The 26,600-nt window shown below is 34.4% G+C and overlaps 1 long non-coding RNA gene across 1 annotated transcript; it reads right to left on the bottom strand.

Annotated features, from left to right (window-relative positions):
- Positions 1–4,065: 4,065 nt before the first annotated feature.
- LOC127835036 (uncharacterized) lies at positions 4,066–20,487 on the bottom strand. Its single transcript, XR_008028315.1, has 3 exons — positions 20,375–20,487; positions 19,999–20,093; positions 4,066–4,234 (listed from the first exon to the last, which is right to left on the bottom strand). It is a non-coding gene; the product is annotated as an uncharacterized LOC127835036 (long non-coding RNA).
- Positions 20,488–26,600: the final 6,113 nt, after the last annotated feature.

Here is a 26,600-nt window from a genome sequence, read left to right as displayed (position 1 = left end):
GTTAATCAATATTTCGCACATTGTGCAGTTTTGCAAGACAGATTTGCAAGGAATCATATCCACTATATCATTTTGAAATACACATCAAAAGGTAACCTGCCATTCAATCCCCCCAAAATATTATCTAATGGTATTAATTGGCGATGCTTTATTTCGTCAAACTAAACAGTATGAATAAAATTAAATATGTACATGTATCTTCAAAAACTCACCCGAATATCTAGTCTGTATCAGTAATTCACAAACTGGTCAATACCGCTTAATAAAAGGCACACGGGTGTCATAAATATTAAAACGTATACTAGTACCACGTAAGAATCAAATCGCCTATGAACTTATATTTATATGAAACGAATCCAACACAACAAACACTTCACTTTGTAAGCTTTGTTATTCCAGAAGATCTGAAGACCCCAACAATACTGTTTCGTGCCCAGCTCGCCTCCACTATAACTGTCTCAACTGGTCAAGATGTAGTTTTTACACGAGTGGAGGTCAACGAAGGTCAAGGCTATAACAAAGTAACAGGAAAGTTCACCGCATCAGTTGCCGGTCTATACCATTTTGCCGTCCACTATTGCACCCAGGATAACAAATGGGTTTATCTGGAGATTGTACACAACGGCAAGTCTCTACAGAGTTCAGCTCACTACGGGGCTGCTTCAGCTTACCAATGCTCTTCACTGCAGGCCTATGTCGTGATAGTCATGGGTGACACTGTCTGGGTGAGAACCACTGCAACATCTCACTTGTTTCAGTCTGGCAGTCTTTATACTAATACATTTTCGGGAGTACTAATACGTGCTTGACATCCAAATGACGTGTACGTACAATACATTGCGGAGTGTGTCGGAATCGACCACGAGTGTTGTTTATGCGAATTCGAATTCTTGTTCAAAGCAGTAGTGCTCGTTTTAGTATGCTAGTATATAGTATAAGTATTTGGATATAACGAAACAATTTGATGTTTATATAATGATGTAATTTTAAATGCATGTTTTTAAATAAAATTTACTTTTGTTCATGTATATAATAATAACGAAACATCATTTCTAGTAACTTTATGGTTCTGACTAGCGAAGGCAATGTAAGTTGCTGACAGTTATGAGCGTCATTATTAAAGTCACATAAATAATCAAAATCAACAGAATATTTCGTAACGGAACATATTTCGTAAAATTGTTCCTTATACCAATAACCAAAATTTCAACGCTAGATGTGGTACGGTTCCACAGATTTAACAAGATACAAAATGTTTGTTTATATTTTTTTGGTGCTCAATATACTCCATTTTCATTTCCCGCAACGATATCGATTCATGTGCTGAACATATTTTCCTACCAAAACAAAAACAATAGCATTTTGCATGATGTGTTAAATCTAATTTACCAGACCACATCTAGCGTTCAAATTAGGCTATTGCCATAAGGAACATTGATTTTTATTGTATTAACTTTCTTTTATTGAAATATTGTACGAAATATTCCTTGATTTTGAGTCTGTATGATCTTTTAAATAAAACGAGATAAATATTTAATGCTGAAAATACAATTGAGTTAAACAATGACGTTTTTTGGGTCGCCGTCTTATTGTTGAATGGTAATTCAGAGCAGGGTGTTATTTTTTGTAAATATATTATACTATATGTATGTAATTTAAGTTTTAATTGAATAGGATTTAACGAAACTTAGGTCAATAAAACTGCGAAATAATTCCTACGGATAAGGATACATCCGACATGGTTCTATCTAAATTAAACATGTTTATTGCCTAAAATGAACAAAAAAGAATTTCAGCCCGCTGCTCATTAGATTTTTTGTCAACTTAATTCAAACGTTTAAAATAATTACAAGATTACGCACCGTGAGCAGAACATATTCTGAACATAAATCAAACACATTCTCCCTGAAAGACTAGATCACGTTGGTAAGATGTGATTCGACAATACAATTCATTACTCCTTATATGAGATTCTAATGCATCAAAACTGCTGCGCTTATGCCATTATTTCTATTTCATTCTTTTAAAACTTAGTCCATTACTTTAGTTTGTGTTAAATGTTGTTGTGTATTCACCCAATGTCCTGCAGTTTAAAGGCAATCGTTCACTTGCCTTCAATAACCTCGCCTGAAATTAATTGTGGAGTACCAGTGTGTTAATGTACACTTTAATGGCAACGTATGTAATCAGATACATTAATACATTGTGAGTTGTGTTAATTTAGTTTTATCCAATAACCAAATAATAAATATCGGAAAAATATAAAATTCTAGTGTTCTACAACATTTTTAACATGCTGAAATGAGCGAAAAGCTTATTTATAATGCATTTTCACGTTTGCTCATTATAACCAGTATTTTGTCGGTGCCCTTGCGTTTAGGTACTTCGCATATTTTTGTTTAACCGGACGATTGCTTATACAACTTATGAAATTGAAAGCCCGTCATTGTATTTTATACTACATCACCTAACTCATTTTTTCCATAAGGCACTGACAAAAAAACCTGTATCATTTTATGTCAATCTGTTAAATAATCACATAATTATACGGTCGCAATGGTGTAGTGGATATTGTGTCCGTCCAGCGATCGGAAAGTAGCGGGTCCGATCACCACTGTGAGAGCGTTGTTTAGATTTACCCCATAGACACAAAGTAGTGGTTCTAGTCCCAGTAAGCGGATTCGAGAGCGTTTCAAATAAGCATAAGGCTTTCTATGCAAACGAGCTAGAATAAACAGGTTTAAACTAAATAATCACATTCAAGATAAACGCAATTGTTTGATAAGCGTGACGCTCTTATTTTGTTAATTATTGTTCAGACATGTTGAGCTCCTTTGCGTTTTCCGTACGTGTACGAATGCGTGTACGAATGTATACACAAGTCTTAAGCTGAATCAAGCATGTCATTGTGATCATAGCGTCGTGTATGTCTGTTTTGGTAAAAACTCAAGATGCTTAATTCATATATATATAACATTTCTTCTGAAACACTCGCTTTAAGAACACATAATATTCATGACAGGTGTTCTGTATTTCAGAATATTTGTCCATGCGTGACAGTTTCTTATAATCACACGTATTATTATTACGGCGTCGAATTACAGTCGTGACAGGCGTTCTGTGTATCCGTACATTTTTCCATGCAAGCATATTTCCCCAAAAATAGATATATTATTACTTTTGATAGTAAGTTTAGTACTAATACCGATCACGTGTTATTTTAATGTATTTGATATGCTGATTCTGTATTGTTTTGAGTACAACTTCTGATTATGTTAATTGTCTTTTAAGTATGAAGATATATATCCTCTGATTACCTTGTATCGAGCGGTTACGGATTTTTATTTTTTCATTTTTGCTAACAATGCTGCAATAAACGATATGCCTTTAAAAATTAATTCAATTCCCGTTAAATCCTTGTCATAATGGGTTATTTACAGCGTGTTTAATCACGCAAGAGCGATAGTTTTATACACACCATCAATAATATCCACTACGCGCGTGGTTGACACGGTATCGAGACATCATATCCGAATACGGAGAGCACTCGATTGCAAATCTCCACACAGAGTTATCGATCCTTTTCTCACATACAATCTCTGCGATCACAAGAAAATCCTACCAGATTTGGTAGAATTTTATTTTTTTGGTTTGAGTATTATACTATGAAAAGCAGAATCATTTTCTTTTATAATTTGAAAATAGTGAATAAGTTTAGGTTCATAATAAAAAATAATTACTTAAATGTAAAAAAGGACAACAACAATTATTATACCAATTGGCTAGGCTATCATCACGTGATTGGTTATGAAGGCAGAGATCTTATCCAGCTATGCTGGTTCCAGTCAAATGCGCGGAGGTTGCTCGATTGCAATAGGCGATAGGCCTACAAATCTTCGAATATTTGATTTACTGAAGATTTGTATACAAACTGAAACAGTAATTACACTTTGTTATAACTTATATTTACAATTTAAGTTTTTGTTTTATCGGTCATTCTTCTTTTGAGCCGCATGGGCACAAAAAGTACTTTAGAATAGCAAAAATACAAACGTTCGCCATGTATTCAAATAAATTTCGGCATATATGTTACACGTAAATGCTTTGATAAAATTCTCATCGAATCGAGACGGTTTATAGCCACTGAAGATGTGTATATTTTCATGTCACATATCTTCTCGATGTGCGCGCATAGTTCTTTTGCTCGATTGCACCATGCAACATTGCTGAGAATCTGGAAAACGTAAAAGTATTTTCATGAAAAATAAATCAAATACATGAAAATGTTAACACTGGCGCAGTCGTCCGTCTCACTTTGCTTATTATGTGGAAGTTAAATGAAGAGTACCAATACCTAGAAAGGAAGAGGTATACATTTGGATTATTCCAGTTGAGGTAAGTTTAAATGCAATTATGCTGGTTTTGTCCTCATTTTTGTCGTGTCTGTATTTATTGTCAAGCGTGGAAATGTTAGTGACACAACATCAACTATTTAAAGGAACAGTAATGAACCTCACTGAGCCCAAGATCTCAGACCAATCACGTCAGCTGTTTAAAGGAACACTAATGACTTTCAATGAGCCCAGGATCATAAACCAATGACGTCAGCTATTTGAAGAAACAGTAATGAACCTAACTGAGCCCAGGATCATAAACCACCCACGTCAGCTATTTAAAGGAACACTAATGAATCTCACTTGGCCCAAGATCTCAAACCAATCACGTAAGCTATTTAAAGAAACACTAATAAACCTCACTTGGCCCATAAACTTAAACCGATCACGTCAGCTATTTAAAGGAACACTAATGAACTTCACTTAGCACAAGATCGTAAACCAATCGCATAAACTATTTAAAGGAACAGTAATGAACCTCAATGAGCCCAGGGTCATAAACCGATCACGTCAACTATTTTACGGAACACTAATGAACCTCAATTTACTTCACTTAGCAAAATATCGTAAACCAATCACATAAACTATTTAAAGGAACAGTAATGAACCTCAATGAGCCCAGGGTCATAAACCGATCACGTCAACTATTTTACGGAACAGTAATGAACCTCAATGTACTTCACGTAGCACAAGATCGTAAACTAATCACATCAACTATTTGAAGGAACAGTAATGAACCTCAATGAGCCCAAGGTCATGAACCAATCAAGTCAGCTATTTAAAGGAACACTAATGAACATCACTGAGTACAAGATCATAAACCAATCACGTCAACTATGTAAAGGAACACTAATGAACTTCACTTAGCACAAGATCGTTAACCAATCACATAAACTATTTAAAGAAACAGTAATGAACCTCAATGAGCCCAGGGTCATAAACCGATTACGTCAACTATTTTACGGAACACTAATGAACCTCAATTAACTTCACTTAGCACAAGATCGTAAACTAATCACATCAACTATTTGAAAGAACAGTAATGAACCTCAATGAGCCCAAGGTCATGAACCAATCAAGTCAGCTATTTAAAGGAACACTAATGAACATCACTGAGTACAAGATCATAAACCAATCACGTCAACTATTTAAAGGAACACTAATAAACTTCACTTAACACAAGATCGTAAACCAATCACATAAACTATTTAAAGAAACAGTAATGAACCTCAATGAGCCCAGGGTCATAAACCGATCACGTCAACTATTTTACGGAACACTTATGAACCTCAATTTAATTCACTTAGCACAAGATCGTAAACCAATCACATTAACTATTTGAAGGAACAGTAATGAACCTCAATGAGCCCAAGGTCATGAACCAATCAAGTCAGCTATTTAAAGGAACACTAATGAACATCACTGAGTACAAGATCATAAACCGATCACTTTCAACTATTTAAAGGAACACTAATGAACTTCACTTAGCCCAGGATCATAAACCGATCACGTCAACCATTTAAAGGAACACTAATGAACTTAAATTAGCCCAAGATAGTAAACGAATCACGTCAGCTATTTAAAGGAACACTAATGAACCTTACTGAGTCCAGGATCATAAACACATCACGTCAACCATTTAAAGGAACGCTAATGAACCTCACTGAGTCCAGGATCATTAACCGATCACATCAACTATTTAAAGGTACACTTATGAACCTCACTTAGCCCAAGATCGCAAAATTATCACGTCAACTATTTAAAGGAACAGTAATGAACCTCACTTGGCACAAGATCGTAAATAATCACGTCAACTATTTAAAAGAACACAAATGAACTTCACTAAGCCCAACATCGTAAACAAATCACGTCAACTATTTAAAAGAAGAGTATTGAACTTCACTAAGCCTAACATCGTTAACCAATCACGTCAACTATTTAAAAGGAACATTAATGAACTTCACTTAGCCCAACATCGTAAACAAATCACGTCAAATAGTTAAAGGAACAGTATTGAACTTCACTTAGCCTAACATCGTAAACAAATCACGTCAACTATTTAAAGGAACAGTAATGAACTTCACTTAGCCCAGGATCATAAACCAATCACGTCAACTATTTAAAGGAATGGTGGTGAACTTCACTTAGCCCAGGATTATAAACCAATCACATCAAACTATTGAAAGTGCCACATGTGTTGAGGTAGGGTTGTCTAAATATAAATAACAATAAATTAATGTCGAAAAAGAAAATTCTTAATAAAAACTGAACTTTAGATGCTTTCTTAGTCAATACCTGCTATACCAAAATAATACATGAACTATTAAATTTTTAAGTGTCTGAAATAAAAATGTACATAAAACTGGTTCCGTCTCCACATTGTTTACAACACACAATTTTTTTGTGTACATTGGTAGTCTAGTTAACCTGAAAATGAAATAAAGAAACCTTTATAAAACACAATTAAACACTCATTGCACAATTACTTTTAAAGTAAAAATATAGATCTGTAAATTATTATTAGACCATGTATTTGAATTAATATCTATAGCATTCAAATATAGAACAATAACATAAAACAAAAACACTTTTGTCAATAATAAATGTGTTGAAAAAAGTTTTACATTTCCAAATACGTAATTAGATGGGTTGATTTAAAGCTGTGCGGGAATTCAGAGGTGGTATATCTTGTTTTCTTTGAGAATCAGAGGCAGACTGAGACCGGTGCATTTGATGAGGCTAGAATTGTATTGCCAAGAACTTTGGCGAATCATTGAATGATCATGACCCATGTGGTTGCAACTTTCTGCAATTAAAATTAAAAAAAAAAACACAACTATAATTAAATTTAACAAATCCAACAAGAGACAAAATGTCAAAACAGAGATTATTAAAATAACATTTTTATAGCACAACTTGAACAAATTACAAATTAGACAGGCACACAATATCATTATAAACAAGGGACAAAATTGTCACAAAACCAGGTTTTCATTGTGAAAAAAAATCTGATTAAGGGAGAGAACTCAAACTGAACTTTTGAAATGAACAAACAAAATTAACCCCCTTTGTAAGTTTGTTTCAAAATAAATCTATTTTAATTTGTGGTGACCTTGACATTGGAGATATTGACGTGATTCTTTCGTGCGACACACCGTCCCATGATGGTGAACAAATGTGCCAAATAATTGTAAAATCTCACAATGAATGACCTAGTTATGGCCCAGACAAGCTCATTTATTGCCAATTTTGACCTTTGAACTCAAAGTGTGACCTTGGCCTGGGAGATATCGACGTAATTATTTCGCGCGACACACCGTCCAATGATGGTGAACAAATGTGCCAAATGATTTTAAAATATGACAATGAACGACATAGTAATGGCCCGGGCAAGCTTTTTCCGCCCGCCCGCCAGCCCGCCAGCCAGCCCGCCCGCATTCGCCAATCTAATAACCAGTTTTTTCCTTCGGAAAACCTGGTTAAAAATGATAATATAGGCATATGAAATGGCAGTAAACAACTTTAAATACAAAATAATTAAGAATTTCTTTAAACTTTAATCCCTTTTTATAATAGACTTTTTCCTCATTAACAAATGGCTTTTTTTTCTGAAGTTTGAGGAATTCGCGATGCAAATGTTCAATATTAAAAAAAGTTAGCGACTAATTTATTTACAATTTTTTAACAGTTAGCGACTTTTTTTCACAATTTTGAATAGTTCGAGACTCATATTTTCAAAAATTTGAACAATGTGCAACTATTTTTTTCACAATATTGAACAGTCACAACTCATTTGTTCACAATTTTGAACAGTGTGCAACTATTTTTTTCACAATTTTCAACATTTCGCGACTCATTTTTTACAATTTTTAACATTGCGCGACTCCTTTTTTACAATTGTGTACATTTCAAGACTCATTTATTCCCAATTTTCAATATTGTGCAACTGATATTTTCATTTTTTTAACAATGTGCGACTCATTTTTTCACAATGTTGAATAGTCACTCGTTTTTCACAATTGTGAACAGTGCGCGACTCTTTTTTTTCAGAATTTGAACAGTGTTCGACTATTTTTTTTCACAAATAAGGGGGCCGAGGTTGCTGCACAAAGATGAAAAAAGCCCACCTTCAGAAACTATATCCCCAAAACACCAACATCATTGGCTTATCGGAGCTAAACAACCCATTCTACTTTCAACAAGCACACAGACCAATGGCAGTAGGACTAATGGCATTGACCGTTGGTTCATCAACATGTAAATATGTGTCAACAATAGCACAAATACTGAAACATGTGTAGTGTGCATGTATAACGATGAAACTTACCAACCACTCGACCAGGAAACATACTTTATGGCGCAGACGATGTGGGATTCAGTGTGCTCTCCCACTGTTATTTATCATGCCACCGCATTGATATCTGCCTGATATGACGTTGCCTGATATATTGTTTTATATCATAGTCAACAGGAAGTTCTTATATCATTCAATGGTTGGAGTTGCAATAAAGTCAACAATTTCTATCAACATGAATCAGGTTAAAAAAAAACACAGCCCGCACTCCAGAAGTCAAATGACGTCATCAATGGAACAATACATCTTAAATATCAATATAGTCATTGCAAGTGTTGCACAGAACATCAAGACAAATGATAACTGTATGCTAATCCTCATCTATTTAAACACACGATTGAACACGCTTATGTCAATATTGTCACATCATAAAAATGTCAATTTCAACACATCTCCAAAATGGCGTCTCCAAACTATTCGGTGAAGTAAATTCTTCGATTAAATTTGTCGCTGCAGTCTGTTCCCGATCACCAATTCAAGACGTTTATAATTAATGCGGGTGTACTCTTCCCATTCGTAGTGCAAAGAACTTTTTCTCTATACGATGTTTAAAATAAGCGATTATTTGTGTCGTCTTTTAGAACGCCGTTGCTACATGTAGGTCAACGTGTATAAGCCGGATTAGCAAAATCAGCGGGGATCCGTACATTTTAAATATAAAAGTAGATTGTGTTGCAGATGTTTAGGAAAATGTGGTGTGATAAACAGAAAAAACAGGTTACTGTCCCATCGTTTTGTAATATATAAGGCAAGGCACGAATAAATTAACGGCTCGGCAAGACTCGCCGTTATATTATTCTAAGCCTCGCCTGATATATTACCAAACGATGGGACAGAAACCTGTTATTCTCTATATATAATGCAGATCATTGGTCACAAGAACGTACAAAACATCATTAATCTCAGCAATATATATCTCCGACTCCAAACACACAGCTTGCAAAATCGCTGAATATTGCACAAAAGCAGCTTCCATAGAAAGTTCCAGCAACTCGAAATCCACGAGCAGTCGCGTTCCCCACCCACTATGACCTCGCACGCGAAGGCCTGTTTTTCGGGGAAACCTTTAACATCTCACAACTAAACGTATACTACGAAGATGAACAAGTTGAAAAATAAATCACTCTTATCACTTCCAATTTGCGCACTACGTTAACATCCCGTTCCATTTGGTTATTGTCTGTATTGTTTGAATTTGCACACTACACATTCGCTTTGAAAAAAAACAACAGTTAGCGTGTACTTGGAAGTACATGTACATGTCGAATGTGTTATTATAAACAATATTGATAATTTGTTTTAAGTGCAGAAATTGTAATTTGAAGCATCGATTTCTCGCTTTAATTTTTTTATTTTGCTTAATTATGTGCGTTTAAATTTATTGTTTGTTGCTTACTTGCAAACTTTTTGTTATGTGTAAATATGCATAGACGCTAACGGATGCAATCAGGCTGCTACTAATTTGTATATTTTTGCTACCGTACATCAATGAAATGTTGTATTACAGGTTAAACACGGATTAGACAAAACAACAACTTAGAATGGGAATATGAGACAATTTATAACGTGTATTATGTTTATTGATTTTCAAAATATTGAACCATACAACGTATACAGCATTCTCACATGATGTCTGTCATTGTATTAACAACAATAATAATGGTAGGACAGGTCATTGCTGGTGGATCTTCATGTTTTAAAACACATTCAATTAATTGTAAAAGTTGTAGCTTTCTCCATAGAAGTTTAATTCGTATATATTGGGTTAAAATGTATCTATAGTGCTAAGACAATATGGTATTAAGTCTGTTTAATGTTTCGAAATGTCACTGCTGATCTAGAGACGGTCTATTACCGTGCAAATCAGCAAAACTCCAATTTAAAATATCTTTCAAAACAAATTACTCAGTTCGCTGACATTGGTAATGATTTGTTGCAAGCTATACAAGAAACATACTTTTAAAGAGGAGGGAATATATATCTTAGTGGAAGAGGCATTCAATATTTTGCTAAATTGTTGTTCATTGTCAAAGTACAGCCTTATACGAATTGCAACAACAAAATGTTTTATAGATAACCTACTTGTGCACAATGCGACAATATCCTGCAAAGAGGTTCTTTTCTAAAATGTAAGCTGATAATACAAAGCAATCGCCTTTAACTTTCGATAATAAGAACAAAATTGTGCATACTCTTGTTTTTTTTTTAAATTGGAAACACGGTGCTTGCATATCATTCAATAATAACTGTTTGACAGATGTTGGTCTTGAATATAAAGTTGTTGATATCAAGCATTTACCTCTACAATCACCTACTGACAATTTAAATGAACCACATAAGCCCATTTCATCACATACTCTCAATGAGTTATACTGAAGATTAGGCACTAGTTTTATTAAACGTACCGAACAACATGTATTCAAAATTTATATAGTATTTTTGGCAATAGTTTTAACTATATATTTTGACACGTTTTTGTTTGGTTTCACTGTACGTATACAATTTAATTAAAAATAGTCACCAACCTTATAGCAGCTGTTGTTGCGGCAACTAATGGCTATATACAGTTATTTTATTAATAAAAACCTACAAAGACATCAACGGGCGAGAAACATCCGCCGGTCCTTAATTAAAGGCAAGTGACCGATATCCTGTGCAACAAAGAGGCTTCAATAAATAACGGTAAATCTAACGAGGAATGGCGTGTGGAAAATAGTTTCCAAAATTATTATGAGTGTGTGTTCCAATTATGCAATAATTAAAATAATCAACATCGAAAATAAAGTATGTGTATTTACAATTCAAAACACATCAAACTTCATTGATTGTATAGGCAGTCAAACAATTTAATATAAGCCATGCTATATTGTTTCTACTTGATTGAATATATACGAAAATTAAAAGTATAAACAGTTCGGTAATCAACAATCGAAGGCGGAAAATGTATCTAAAATAGAAATCATTCCGCAGCTGAAATACGATACCTCACATGAGTTCAAATGGTCTTATATGCAAGTTATAGGCCCGTTAAGTCGCAAATCCCACAACATCCCGCAGTTATTTTATCTCCGTTTGCAAGCGAGTGATGATTGTTGGAAAAGCATACGACTTGCATCGTTTATTTGCAGTCGTATTCCCGTCCGCGACATGCATGATACGACGTACCGCGTGGTTCTAACCCCATTGTTATGTCCGTGTAATCATGTTGTGTATGTAGCACGGTCTTTTTGCTTTATTTTCTGGTATCATAAATGCAAGCGATGAATGGCTTTTTAAAAAGCTAGCTGATTGTCAACTGAGTTTTTCCTAAATGTTCCTGATCTATTATACACGTACATGTTCTTGTAGAAATTGACACGAAACGTGAACTTTTTAAACGATACTGGTGTAATTAATATAATTATGATGTTTGATTAAGTCTGCAGATAATAATTCATCTGTAACCATGAGAATATGTGTTAGTCACTTCAAACGGTTTTTTTTTAGAATGATCAAATGTACCATGCTGCAGAGCATAAATACATATTCCATAATTCTGTTTTTTTTATTTTTATTTATTAATAACACTCCATTTAAGTGTTCTTCGCACGCACAATAGAAATGTGCATGTCATCGCGATATTTGTGGATTTTGTTTTATTTAAAGACGAACATATTATATTAATGACAGTTTTAAGAAATGAAAATGTCGACGAAACGAGGAACACGTTATAAAAAAAATGGGTCGTTATATGCAAACTTGAATACTTACTGGTCAGAAACTTGTCGCGTGAATGGCAATATGTAATTGTTGAATGCATCATACGTTTAAGACTTAAAAATGTCTACATGTTTTACAGACGGTTCGTAAAAGAATTTGCAAACATCAATTAACTAGCACAGTTTGTGTTGGGTAATCGAATCTTTGCATTACTGTGATCTCGGTCTTTTAGAAGCGCAGCATCAACTCTTTTCTTCCGAAATAAAATAAAGTTGTTTGCCAAAAGAGATGATATATGCAGAAATACAGTTAAAATCCTTAAAATCCTAAAAGCAAAAACAATCATAGATGCTGAAAAAATATTAAATTTACTCAGCAAGAAAATTAGCAACAGGCGGTATGGGCTACATGTACAAATAAAGGATAAATGAAAGATCAGAAACATTATCATGTGAGCAATTCCTTTTACCATCTGCTATCTTGTTACTTTTAAACAATTGAATAATGGCCTTTATTTTATAGTACAAAACATACAGCACGCCACAAAGTCTAGTACATTTGTTCCTCACATCATATTATTACTATCTTTACCTTTGCCAGCAGGGCTCTATGGCCGCCACCATACTTTGTTTTACATGGATATATTTTGACAAAGGAGCAAACTTGAAATTCATAATGCGATCGATTCAAATATTAATATACTCGTTAATAAATATTTAAATAAAATAAGTAAAATGAGTTCATTAAGACGCTGTTAACAATAAATCAGATTTGAAAGTTAACAGGGCATCAACATATAAAAGCGTTTCCCAAAATTCCAACAAAGTGTATTCCAGTCGTAAGCATAAATCAGTTGCTAAGATTGTCAACTAAAGGGATCAATGTAGTAACAACATAAATACAGAGCATAAAATATATTCCAATCTATGAATATTGATTAATTACACACATTTGTTTCTATGAAAGTATGATCAATTTAATAGAAATTAACTTTCCTGTGTCTGTTACCGTACTTCTGAGTGTCATCTCGAACAGTTTATTTACTCCTTATTAAAAAATGTAATGTACTATATTTATGTAGTTAGGTACAAAAGTGTTAAAATAAAAAACCAATAATCAATTTATTTAATTTATATCCCTACCAAATACATTTTATGTATAGATTAAAAAAACAAGGGAAATAACTCTTATATAAGATAGTGTGTGGTTTATTTTTCTCATGCAAGCATAATTCCTCATTGATATCTATATCGTCATGAAGTTTCATGATCAAATCTTAAATAGTATCTGAGATTTAGCTCTGACTAGTTACATCTTACAACAAGAGGTGTCAGAAGACAGCGTGCTCGACTATTCAAGTGCTTGACAGTATAATGTAAGCCATCATGGGGAAATTGTTCATATTCAATAAGGTCAAGGTAATATAGTCATATTCTAAGTGGAAGAGGATTATGATTGAAACATATTGATCGCTAATGTTTTAAAAAAGTTGTACTTTACAGACGATTCTGAGTTCAGGTATATTTTCCAAAATCTATTGAACATTAGTAAAGACATAAAACAAACTAATACGATTTTACTTCAAGTTTGATAGCAATATCTTCCAAATATATTCGTGTTTTTTTACCATGTTTCAATTTATTTTTTTTTGGGGGGAGGGGGGGTGGGAGTGTGGGGTGGGGTTGGAGAGCCAGAAGAGATCGGTATAATGTGGGGGTATGGTCCTTTATTATATGATCTTTCAAAAATACTATAAAAAAGCAAACCTTTTTTTTCCTTTTTTTTGGGGGGGGGGGGATTCTGGGGTGGGGCATGGGGGATGATTTGGGTGGAGTCCATTGTGGTGTGTCAGGTAAGTGTTGTTTTGTCAAAGTATTAATAAAATCTGATTATAAATAAAGAAGTTACAGCAATTAAAGCACTATTTATTAATTTGACCTTGAGATTCAATGTCATTCAAAGGTCAATGTCAAATTCAATTTGCCTGATACAGTGCCCTCATGATAGTAAGAAAGTATTTGAAGTTTTAAAGCAATAGCCTTGATAGTTTTGAAGTAAAGTGGATCGAACCACAAAATTTAACAAAATATTCAAAGTAACTAAGACAAAAAAGGGCCATAATTCCATTAAAATGCCAACCAGAGTTATGCAACTTATCATGTACAGTCCCCTTTCGATAGCTAGCGAGTTTTCCAGGTCTGAAAGCAATAGCTATGATACTTTAGGAGTCAAATGGACCAAAACACAAAACTTAACCAAATGTTAAATTATCTAAGTATAAAAGGGGCCATAATTATGTCAAAATGCCAGTCAGAGTTACATAACTTTGACTACACAGTTCTCTTATGATAGTACGTAAGTGTTACAAGTATGATACAGGTTCATATATAAAATGTGGGTGTAAGGTCATTTATTAGATGATCTTTCAAAAAAAAAGGAAAAATAATTTTATTTTTTTATTTTTGTTTTTTGGGGGGGCGGATTCTGGGGTGGAGCGTGGGGGTTTGTTTGGGTGGAGTTCATTGTGGTATGTCAGATAAGTGTTGTTTTGTCAAAGTATGAATCAAATCTGATCATAAATAAAGAAGTAATGGTAATTTAATTAAAATTTATTAATTTGACCTTGAGAGTCAAGGTCATTCAAAAGTCAAGGTCAAATTTAACTTGCCAAGTACAGTACACTAATGATAGCAAGAAAGTATTTGAGGTTTGAAAGCAATAGCCTTTATACTTTAGAAGTAAAGTGGATCTAAACACAAAACTTAATCTAATGTTAAATTGTCAAAGTACAAAAGAGGCCATAATTCTGTCAAAATGCCAGTCAGAACTACATAACTTTGCCTGTACAGTCCCTTTATGATAGATAGTAAGTGATGCAAGTATGAAAGCAATAGCTTTGATACTTTGTGAATAAAGTGAACCTAAACACAAAACTTAACCAATTTTCAAGTATAAAAAGGGAAAATAATTCTTACAAAATGCTTAATACAGTTATTTGCTCTTGTTTATAGATTGGGGTCATGTAAGTCAAGAAGTATGCAAAATATAAAATCAATATGACATGATACATAGACAATATTTGAGGTTGTACTTAAACTTTAACATAGATTTATCAATAATATGCATATTCTAAGTGGAAAAGTGCCATAATTCTAAGAAAATGCTTGTTACAGTTGTCTGCTCTTGTTAATTGATTGGGGTCATGATGGTAAATAAGTACGCAAAATATAAAAGCAATATATCAAGGGACATAGAAAATATTTGAGGTGGTACGCAAACTTTAACATGGATTTATCAATAATATGCATAGTGTAAGTGAAACAAGAGCTGTCAGAGGACAGCGCGCTCGACTCATCGAGTGCTTGACAGCATAACGTAAGCCATCAGAGAGGGGGGTATAATGGTGGGTGTGTGGTCATGTAATAGATGATCTTTCAAAAATAAGGGAAATTTTTTTTTTTGGTGGGGGGAATTCTGGGTTGGGGCATGGGGGATGGTTTGGGTGGAGTGCATTGTGGTATGTCAGGTAAGTGTTGTTTTGTCAAAATGTGAATCAAATGTGATCATAAATAAAGAAGTTATGGCAATTTAAACAAACAATTATCTAAGTAAAAAAGGGTCCATAATTCTGTCAAAATGCTTGATACAGTTGTCTGCTCATGTTTATAGATTGGGATAATATTGGTAAAAAAGTATGCAAAATATAAAAGCAATATGTCAAAGGACATAGGAAATATTTGGGGTAGTACACAAACTTTAACATTTGCACGCTAACGCTAACGGAAACGGGAACGCCGACACCAGGGTGAGTAGGACAGCTCCACTATATACATTTCATATATAATAGTCGAGCTAAAAAGGGCCATAATTCTTACAAAATGCTTATTACAGTTGTCTGCTCTTGTTTATAGGTTGGTAAAGAAGTATGCAAAATATAAAAGCAATAAGTCAACGGACATTGAAAATATTAGAGGTGGTACGCAAACTTTAACATTCCAACGCTCAGGCCGACACTGGGGTGGGTAGGATAGCTCCACTATATATATTTCATATATAATAGTCGAGCTAAAAACAATGCAGGGCAAAAACTCTTATTTAAGAAAGTGTGGTGTTATGGTTCTTGTACATTGCACTTCTTCTTATTGATATACATGTACATGTATATACATCCATGAAGTTTCATATTAAATATTGTATCATATCTAAGATATAGTCATGTAAAGTTACATCATGCAAATAATGAAGGGCAATAACTCTCCTTTTAAAAGTGTAGGGTTATGGTTCTCGTGCATAGCTTTTCTCATTGAAATCTCTACACCTATGATATTTTTAGATGTTGAAATCTTGTACAATGCACATGTATCTTATCTGGAATATACTTTTTATAGCCCTGAAAAGTAACATCATACAAACATGACAACAAATAGCATGAACTCTTATCTAGGACAGTGATGAGTGTTTGTTTTTTATTCTTGCGCATGGCACTCCTCATAAATATATCTACATCCATGAGGATTCATGTTGTAATCCTGTAAAATATCCAAGATATAGCCATGAAAAGTTGTTGGACACAAAAACAATAAAGGGCAATAACTCTTATTTAAAAAGTGTTGGTTTATAGTTCTATTGCACTGCACTTCTCCTCATGAATATCTATAGACCCATGAAGTTTCATGTTGAAATCTTATATATTTTCTGTGATATAGTTCTAAAACTTTTGTGACAGACATAATGACACACCAACTGACGGGTGGACAGACTTAAAATTTAAAGCCGATTGTATATCCCTGCTGGGGATGCATATAAACATGGCGGGCTGTTATTTTTATCATATGTCATTGTGTGCATTATGTAGCATAAATATAAAAATAGACGGCTGTTATTATTCAGTGTATAAACTAATTGTATCATACCCGGATGTTGCCATGTGATTGTCATGGCGAAATGAATATTTGACATACGTGCGTTGCTAGAAAGGTAAATTATTTCCTTGTTTGTCATTATGATGGTCTTCAAACAGTTATTAATATTCAGATCTGAATGCAGATTTCTCAGACATGCTGTTATGCATTGTATGTATTTAAAAAAAGATGAAATGCGTTACTGATCACCGAACATCTCGTCAAATTGTCATGATCTAGTTTTGAAATCTTTGTTGTACTGGCGTTTTAACAGATAACAAGAACTATTTATACATCAGACGTTAGATTAAGAATGTGCACTTTCGATCAGTACAACGTATTTTTTAGGGATTCTTTGTGACATCAGATATATGCATTTAATACTACACACGCGTGCTTCTACTTCTGTATCAATTATTGCATAAACTGAATCAATCATTTGTATGATATAGCGATTATTATGTATCAATTATTGGGATTTTCAATATGTGATTGAATTTAACATGTCATTATTTCGTCCTCCTAAATGTTTTAAACAACAACGAAACAGTTTCTTGCACTTCATTGATTACATATGTTTAACATTGACGGTTAGTCTTGGTAAGAAACAACGTTAGAATGTGTTATGTATAAATAGATAGCTGGCACACACATGCATGTACAAGTGTTGGTTAATAAAAGTGAAGAGACTGTGGAGAATTTGTAATACTCTTTTCGGTTTAAGGAATATAATTTGCAGGTATTTATGTCCGTTATTTTTCTTTTTTTTTTAGCTGAAACTTTGTTCCATAATAATATGCATTCATGATATAGCCACTGTTAAATGGCCTATAGTAATACAGTAATTCGAACACGTAAGTGTACATTATATACATGTGCCTATGTTTTGGAAAAATAATGCAAATTCTAAATCATCCAAAATCAAGGTTACCCTTTCATTTTAAAGTTGAAGAAAATATCGTTCCTTATTTCTCTCTCAAGTCATACATAATTTAACACAGATTGCCAGTAGGAACAGTTTATGCTGCTGCCGGTGGTGTTGCTGTTGCTTATGATGATACAAACTTGACCGATGATAACGATGATAATGATCATCATGATTCAGGGATGGAAATGAGTGGTTGCCTGTGAGCCAGGGGCAAGTAGATTTTGGCCTGGGCAACTCAATTTCAAAAGTTGGTTGTCCGGCTGGGCAACTAACTTTTTAAGCTTGAAACAATTCAGTACAATTAAAATTGAATACAAATTGGCGACCATGGATAAATAATGATTTAAATAATATTCATTATTAAGGCATTAAATCCAGGCTCATAAGTATACATTATGCATTAAAAGTGTGTCATGTGAGCAATGTTATGTAATTATTTATTATTTTATTCAAAGAATGAAGTAGATACTCATGACACAAAATGTACATATGGGCTCGTTACTCTTTAGCTGGGCAACCAACATACTAAAGATGGTTGCCCTTGCTGGCAACGAATAGTGAAATGTTAGTTCCCATCCCTGAATGATGGGAGTGATAGTATTGTTTAAGAACCTCTTCTCGAACCTCACCTCTTTTCGAACCCTTCATTTGTTTACATTTCATACGCATGCAGGCACTCGCACTTCGTCGCCGTTTATTGTGTATAAGTAATTCGTTTACACCGACTCACTTGTAGCGGCAAATTAATTATTAAACGTGTAAAAATCATAGTATTTCTCAATGCTTTTTCAATATGTAATGATTTACATTAAACAACTTATAAAAAATGATCTTATTTTCGTTCTCAACTTTGCTTGACAATTTACACAAATTGGCTGCTGTAATAAGTCACGTGACCATGTTCAAATCATGGGGCGAATTAATTTTTAATGGTGTACACTGAAGGGTTCGAAAGCAGGTACTCGTTGTTTGGGCGGCATTGACATTTTTATATGATATGGTGGTGCTGGAAACTTGCAAAAAATCTGTTATCAAAAGAGGATTAACATAACAATTAAAGTTGCAAGCCATGTAAAAAAAGTTATTTATCAAAAAGAGTTCCTATTAATATGTTTCACTATTTTCAATCTTAGTTGTCACTATATTCGACGTGTCAAAAATAAAGAGGTTCAAGAGATGGTTCGTCCGACCATGATAATGATTATTGTGGTGATTTATCTTCACTCTCTGCATTTCTTAGGAAACATTAATATAGAACTAAATTATTGCTATTTTACAGAAACATGGCGTACGAATCAATATAAGTTTTTGGAATGGACGGTAGTTTTGCTACGGTAAATTGCACGACAACCCCTACGAAAAGTATCTCTGCTGAAACAACACTTGACATAAGTAAAAACATGTCCGCCATCAGACAACCAAAGGACAGCAATAACAATGTGCTGGACATGAGTTACAACGAAGATGTATCTGGAATAAGTTTAAGCTCTTCAGTTAACCATATTTGTTACATATGTGAATATTCGACCAATGTATGCACAGTTCAGTTGAACGAAACTGCAATGGGGCGAAACGTCAATAATTCTATTAAACACAAAATTGCGAAATGAAGAGATAAATTCCACAAATCAGCGATTCCTATAATAACTGTCACTACCGTATCACTTGAATAAAATAAATAAATAATGAATAGAAATCAGTAGAACATGTAACAATACGAACCAATTCGGATCATCGACATCATCAATCTCCACGCAGAGTTGTCGTTCCTTGCTCTCACATACACCTTCTGCGTAAGGCTCAGCATGCCATTTTGTCTACCAAATAGGTAAAACCGAACAAACGCATTCAACTATATTACATTCGTACGCAAGTTATGTATGACATATACCTACTCAAAAACAGCCATTTTGATATTTATTTCGAACTAGACTTTTCTATCTTTTTAAGTAAAATTAACTAAACAAAACCGGTCGATCATACTATGTATGGACATACACGATAAAGCACACATGCCTACTTGATTATGAATTAATTTAAAGTACATTCCATTCACCCTGAAATCATAACACTTGTTAAAAGTTTAAATATCACTCACCTCAAGTCACAAAATGTTGTGAAATCGAGCAATGTATGATTTCAAACTGTCGACGTAACCGAGTGTAAATTCTCTAAGTAGGTCACATCCGCGTTACAATGCAAAATGGTGAGACGATAATGATTGAAATACAATATCTTCGTTATATCAAGCGCGTCAAACAAAAATCAAAGTACTGAGTGCAATTATACGATATGAGTGATCAAGACGCAGCTACTCAATTGGATGGTTAGTAGAAACGGTTGTATTTGGTTAGGATAAACATGTATTATACGATTCCCTTATATCGAGCGTCTCGTGATTTCGATCACTTTGTTTGCATTAAGAACGCGGCTCTCGTGATGCCGTCAAACGCAAGCGCTCCGAGTATTTTGATAAAATTTTGATTTATTATTTGATTAAGTGTTTTGACATAACTTCGCTTGTAAACAAAATGAAGGAAAAGCAATTAAATTGCATTTCAAAATATAACTTCAACAAAAGTAATACAAATGTATCCATATTCCATACATAATATTTGTCCTTTGTCAATTTAATTTCCATATACATTGCAAAGTTAAGCCGACGACCGCACTAGTGACTATTGATAACACATTACTTACATTGACAGCGCTTCATACCGGAAATCGTAGTAAAGCCAAGCTTATTTTGTCAGATTGATTTTAAGACCTGCTTTTCAAAATGATTTTTTTTCACTTTTTATTTTTAAGGCTTATCCAAAACGACTTATACCGAATGAGATTGCTCGTACAAATTTATAGTTTTATAATACGACGCTTGATCCAACTGTTCCGAACTTACCGGAAAACTGAAGCTAAGTGTATTTTGTATTGTTTACTACAAGCAAAGCTTCCTTATTCGCTCTTTTACGTAATTGTAGGTAGTAACAGGTGTTGTTTACGAGAAAACTTCATAAACAACAACAACAAAACCACAATAGTGACGTCCCTTGATAGCATGGTTTTGATAAAATAGCAAATCTCTTCTGAAATCTTCTCAATCTTTTTTTCTCTGCCTCAAATAAACCATTACAATGGCAAACAAACTAAAACTTCTCATTTTCTACTCAACTTGTTAAAAACTCCCAACAAAGTTGTTATCAAAAATAATTTTAACTCTAATCATCTCACAAAAATACACTCCCCAGATAGAAATTCTACTGAAATTAGTAAACAAGTCTACTACTGGATCTTCCAACTTTAAAAGCCTTACCTACTAACAAAATGCATCTTATCTCCAACCAACAAAAAATCATCTTATCATTAAAATTTTACTCTCAAACCAAGAAGAGCTCAACCCTGGACCTCGAACTCCGAGATGGCCATGCGGTTCCTGTGGAAAAAGTAACCTTTTGCCACATCTTCACCTAAACCCAAACTCAAACAACAAGAAAAACAACAACAACCTAAAAACTAAAAACATTGACAAACCTCTGAATTATTAGCCAAAATTTCCATTCACTTAAGAAAAAAAAACACACAACTAGACCTCCTTGTAGAATCTGCTTGCCCTGATGTAGTTATTGGAATGGAAACCTGGCTTGATCCAACTGTCTCGTCGCCATATGAATTCTGTTCCCCTGATAGATGTACAATATACAGGAGAGTCCGAGAGCCAAACTGGAAAGGCCATTGCCATGGCGGGGTCCTTGTTGCGATGTTATGCCTCCTCTCATTTCCAAGTTGGATTTCATAGTTAAGGTTTTCTAAACCTTTATTTTGTTGTCGAGTGTGGTCTACAAATGTATAATTACTCATACATGGTTTAAAACAAAAACACAACAAAATAAATAATAAATAGTTGATAAGTTAATTTGATATAGAATTATTCTAAGTAAACAAGAAAGTTGTTTAAGAGTTTTATAGAGAACGCAAGGTGTAAAAACACCCACAGATGTTGAGGCCACGGAAAATAAGAAGGTTTCTGAAATGGTCACCTAGAATATTATTGTTTATGAAGTTATAATTATATAAACATAAAGTGATAATTCTTAAGTTACAACGAATAAAGCTTCAATTAAAATATTCGCCGATTTGTCGTTTTGCAAGACGTTATTTCATTGGCCAGTTTGATTCAGCTCTTATCAAGCTCTTTGGGTCAGAGAAAGTATCACCGCAGTTACAAATATATCACCGCAGTGATAAATTTATTACCGCGGTGACAAAATTGTCACCGCGGTGATATCTATATTAAGCTGTTTGCGTATATGTACTTTTGACCCAAAGGGTACGTCAAAGTAGAATGTATGAATTCGAAAATTGTTGCGTGCACTTTGCTTCTAATTCGCATCTGGTGTTGAACTCTCGTCACGAAATAGTTTCCACCATTTCTTACGCTTATTCAAATCCTTATATTCGTCTATTGCAACAAACGCTTTTGCATTCTCTTTAAAGTTGTCAAACGTGTCCAAATGTTATCATGACCATACAGGCAAGTTGTATAATAAACAGAGAAACTAATGGTTCTAATGGATATACAACACAAAAAGAAAATTGATAGCATAGTAAATGAAAGCAAACTAAACGGTTACAATTCGATATACATCGGGAAACTGGTAAAATCACACAGAACATTTCTTCTGCAATTCCGAAAGAGCCGTTAAATGGCGTAATACAGAAAGATCATACATTGAGAAACTGGCGTGCCGTTTGGGGGGGGGGGGGGGGCTGGCCTAAGGCTACAATATTATTTTTATCAAGGTGTGACATGAGAGAGCTAGCGATGACATGTTCAAGTATTGTACAGCAAACGCATGTAAGTTATAATGGCCTGTAATTTATAGAATTGTGTTTGTCTCAATTTTTTATAGACTTGACATGCATGTGCATGCTTCCAATCAGATGGGATTTTTCCAAGGGACAGGGACTGTTAAAAGATTAGAGCAAGGATTGGGGATATTTCTGTACTGCATTCCTTTAGTATTCTGCAGGGTATTTAATCTGGACCTGAGGCTTTATGGATTTTAAAGTTTTGTAATTGTAAAGTAATTCCATTTTCTTAGATGTTGATGTCTGGCATGGATGAAAGAGGGCTGGGACCTTTGTCAAGAATACCTTCAGAGGTGACCGCTGTGAAGGCTTCTTGGAATCTGTTTAGGATATAAGGTTTATTTTGTGGTTTCAATTTAAAGACACCATTTTCTCTAAGTGGGGGTATGCTCTGGCCTTCAGTTTTTGAGTTTTGATATATGATAATGTTTTTTTTTGGAATATTAGAGTGTAATGGGTTATCTTGTCTTGAGATTGGGATGTCAAAGATGAGGTTTTCAATGAATTACCAATGTGCCTATAGCCAATATGCATGGCGCTTCTCGTTTTGGATTTGGCTTTTTAGTTTCTTGAGGCTATTGCTTATACGGTTTCGTTTTTTAGATTTAGGATATTTGCGTTTAGTTCTTTAGATACCCAAAGAAGTTTAGAGAGGGTATTTGGTTGTTCATCTTTAAATGTATTCCAAATAGAGTCTATGTCTTGGTCAGCATATGTTTGATTTAATAATTTTATTTGTGTCTGTTGTAGGTCCGTTTTCATTTTAAGCCAATCTGCTTTTGAGTATTTTTTTATTATCCCCCGCCATAGGCGGAGGGATATTGTTTTGGCGTTGTCCGTCCATCCGTCCGTCCGTCTTTCCGTCCGTTTTTCCGTCCGTCCGGCACTTTTGTGTCCAGAGCCATATCTTGCAAGTGCTTTAGCGGATTTCATTGAAACTTGGTATGAGTATATAATATGGATAAGAGGATGCTGCACGCCAAATGGCATTGTACACCATCTGTTAATAATGGAGTTATGGCCCTTTGTATCTTGAAAAAATGCTTTTTTGAGTGTCACATATAACACTTTTGTGTCCAGAAGCATATTGGCGGGGGATATCAATTCAACGAATTAGCTTGTTTCTCTTGGTTTAGGGTTCTATCTTCTAAAAGAGGTGGTAATTTCTAGACAGAGAATGTCATGGTCAGCTTCACCGATAGGCGGTATTGTTTCCAGGTTTCCGATGATAGCAGGATAGTTTGTAAGAAAAAGATCAAGAATTTGAGTAAAAGATAGGTCAGCTACTGAATAAAGACGTTTTTGGGTTTGTTTCATATTTCTTTTTACCGGGTTGCAGCTTGAGGATTTTTCAGTCAATGTTACCAAGGTTTAAGTCTCCACTTAGAATAATAATGGATTTTGAGTTTGTAATTATTCTGCTTAAGGAGTTGTTCCAGTGGTGTATCATCGTTTGGCTGTTGTCTGTACAATGAGCCAATTAGGATTTTCCTTGTGTTTCGGATTGTGATTTCGGCCCAAACTATCTCGCAATCTTTCTGCAGTTCCCTCGCATCTGAAGACATAAACTGATATTCATCGCAACAAGGACCCCGCCATGGCAATGGCCTTTCCAGTTTGGCTCTCGGTCTCTCCTGTATATAAGCAAGATAATTGCCAGGTCTTCACCCCATGATTTCAGTGAAGGGTAGGTAAGGTCAGCTAGAAGTGTCACCACACTCACACCGGAGCAGTCCACGTCACAGGCAATGCCTTCCAAGGGCTCTGAGGGCCCACTGAACCAATAAAATATTCTAACAATGCTCTGGGTAAACAGGGCTTCATGCATGTGCGTTAAGTGTCGTCCCAGATTAGCCTTTGAAGTCAACACAGGCCAATCATGGACAACACGTTCTGAGTAGACTAGAATTTTCATTACTTAATATTGTAAATTATTCAAGGATTGGTTTTTAATTTCACATTTTATCTGATTATTATATATACTTACCAGATAAAATGTGAATATAAAAATTTACAAATCGCTATAACTTTAAACACGTGGAAGCAACAACACTGTAAATAAGGGATGTATTGACGTATATATACCAATACAATTAAAAAGCTAGACATTCACGTCTAATGTTTTGGTTACTACAAATTTTCCGACACACTGTTTTAATAAAAAAATAAATATTATTCGCTACTCTTATTTTTCTGACCCCCAGATTTGAAAGGTTGACATGATTTTGATATATTAGAGTCGGGTTGTTACGGGGAAAATGATTGGTTGAAAACTGACCCAAACAAATAAATGTAACAGCAGGCATAAAAATATACCAACAGTCATAATTTGTCACCGCTGTGACAGAATTTTTACCGCAGTGACAAAATAGATGTCGCCGCGTTGACAAAATTGTTACCGCAGTAACCAATTGTCACCGCGGTAACAATTTTATTACAGCCGTGATATCTATTTTTAGCTGTTGGCGTATTAGTACTTTTGACACAAATGGTACGGCATATTCTACAGCATAGTTGATTGTCTAAATGTTGAACTTCGCAAGCGGTTGAGTATGACGTATCCTTTGGGTCAGAAGTACATAAACGCGAACAGCTAAAAAAAGATACCACCGCGGTGACAATTTTGTCACTGCGGTAATAAATTTATCACGGCGGTGATATATTTTTAACTGCGGTGATACTTTGTCTGACCCAAAGAGTTTGATAAGAGCTAAGCCAACCTGACCAATAAAATAACGTTTTGCAAAACGGCGAATATTTTTATTAAAGCTGTATCCGTTCTAACTTAAGAATTGTCACTTCATGTTTATATAATTATAACTTCATTAAGTATTAATAATCGGAATACGGACAAAACCCCTCCCGGATAAAAACCCTCCCGTCATTTTCATAGGGGGCGGACGAAAACCCTCTCATGAATAAACATGGGCGGACAAAAACCCTCCCATGAAAAAAAACGGGGGAGGACAAAAACCCTCCCATGAAAAAACGGAGGCGGACAATATCCCTCCCCTAAAAGAAATTAAACACTTAGTGTTGCATTCATTAATCCGACAAAATTACCCATTGTGTGTATTGTGTATTGAAAATGAAAGAATTGAAAGAAAATGTGTTTTCATTAACTGTAAACATACCGCTTTCTAATGTGCATATACATCCGATAATCCAATATAATAACAACATCAATTCAAACAACGAGGCCATTTATAGACAAGTGAATTTAAATTTAGATTGAATGCAATACGATACAGTGCAACGCTTTTCGCGTCATACGCTCATTCATGCAAAAAACGTGCTTTCCGGGAAGTTTCTGAAAACCTTGCGAAAATGAAAGTAAAATTCTGTTAACAACTAACAATTCGTTAGCATGCAACTAATTAACTAATTAATGGCATATAATAATATATATCAAAATAGCAAACTGTGAATCTGCAACTGCGGACAAAAACCCTCCCGTG

Source organism: Dreissena polymorpha, chromosome 6 (genome assembly GCF_020536995.1).
Source record: "Dreissena polymorpha isolate Duluth1 chromosome 6, UMN_Dpol_1.0, whole genome shotgun sequence".
In the NCBI taxonomy this organism is placed as follows: Eukaryota; Metazoa; Mollusca; class Bivalvia; order Myida; family Dreissenidae; genus Dreissena; species Dreissena polymorpha.
The sequence above is the reverse complement of the archived record's forward strand: the minus strand, read 5'-3'. Positions and strand labels throughout refer to the sequence as shown.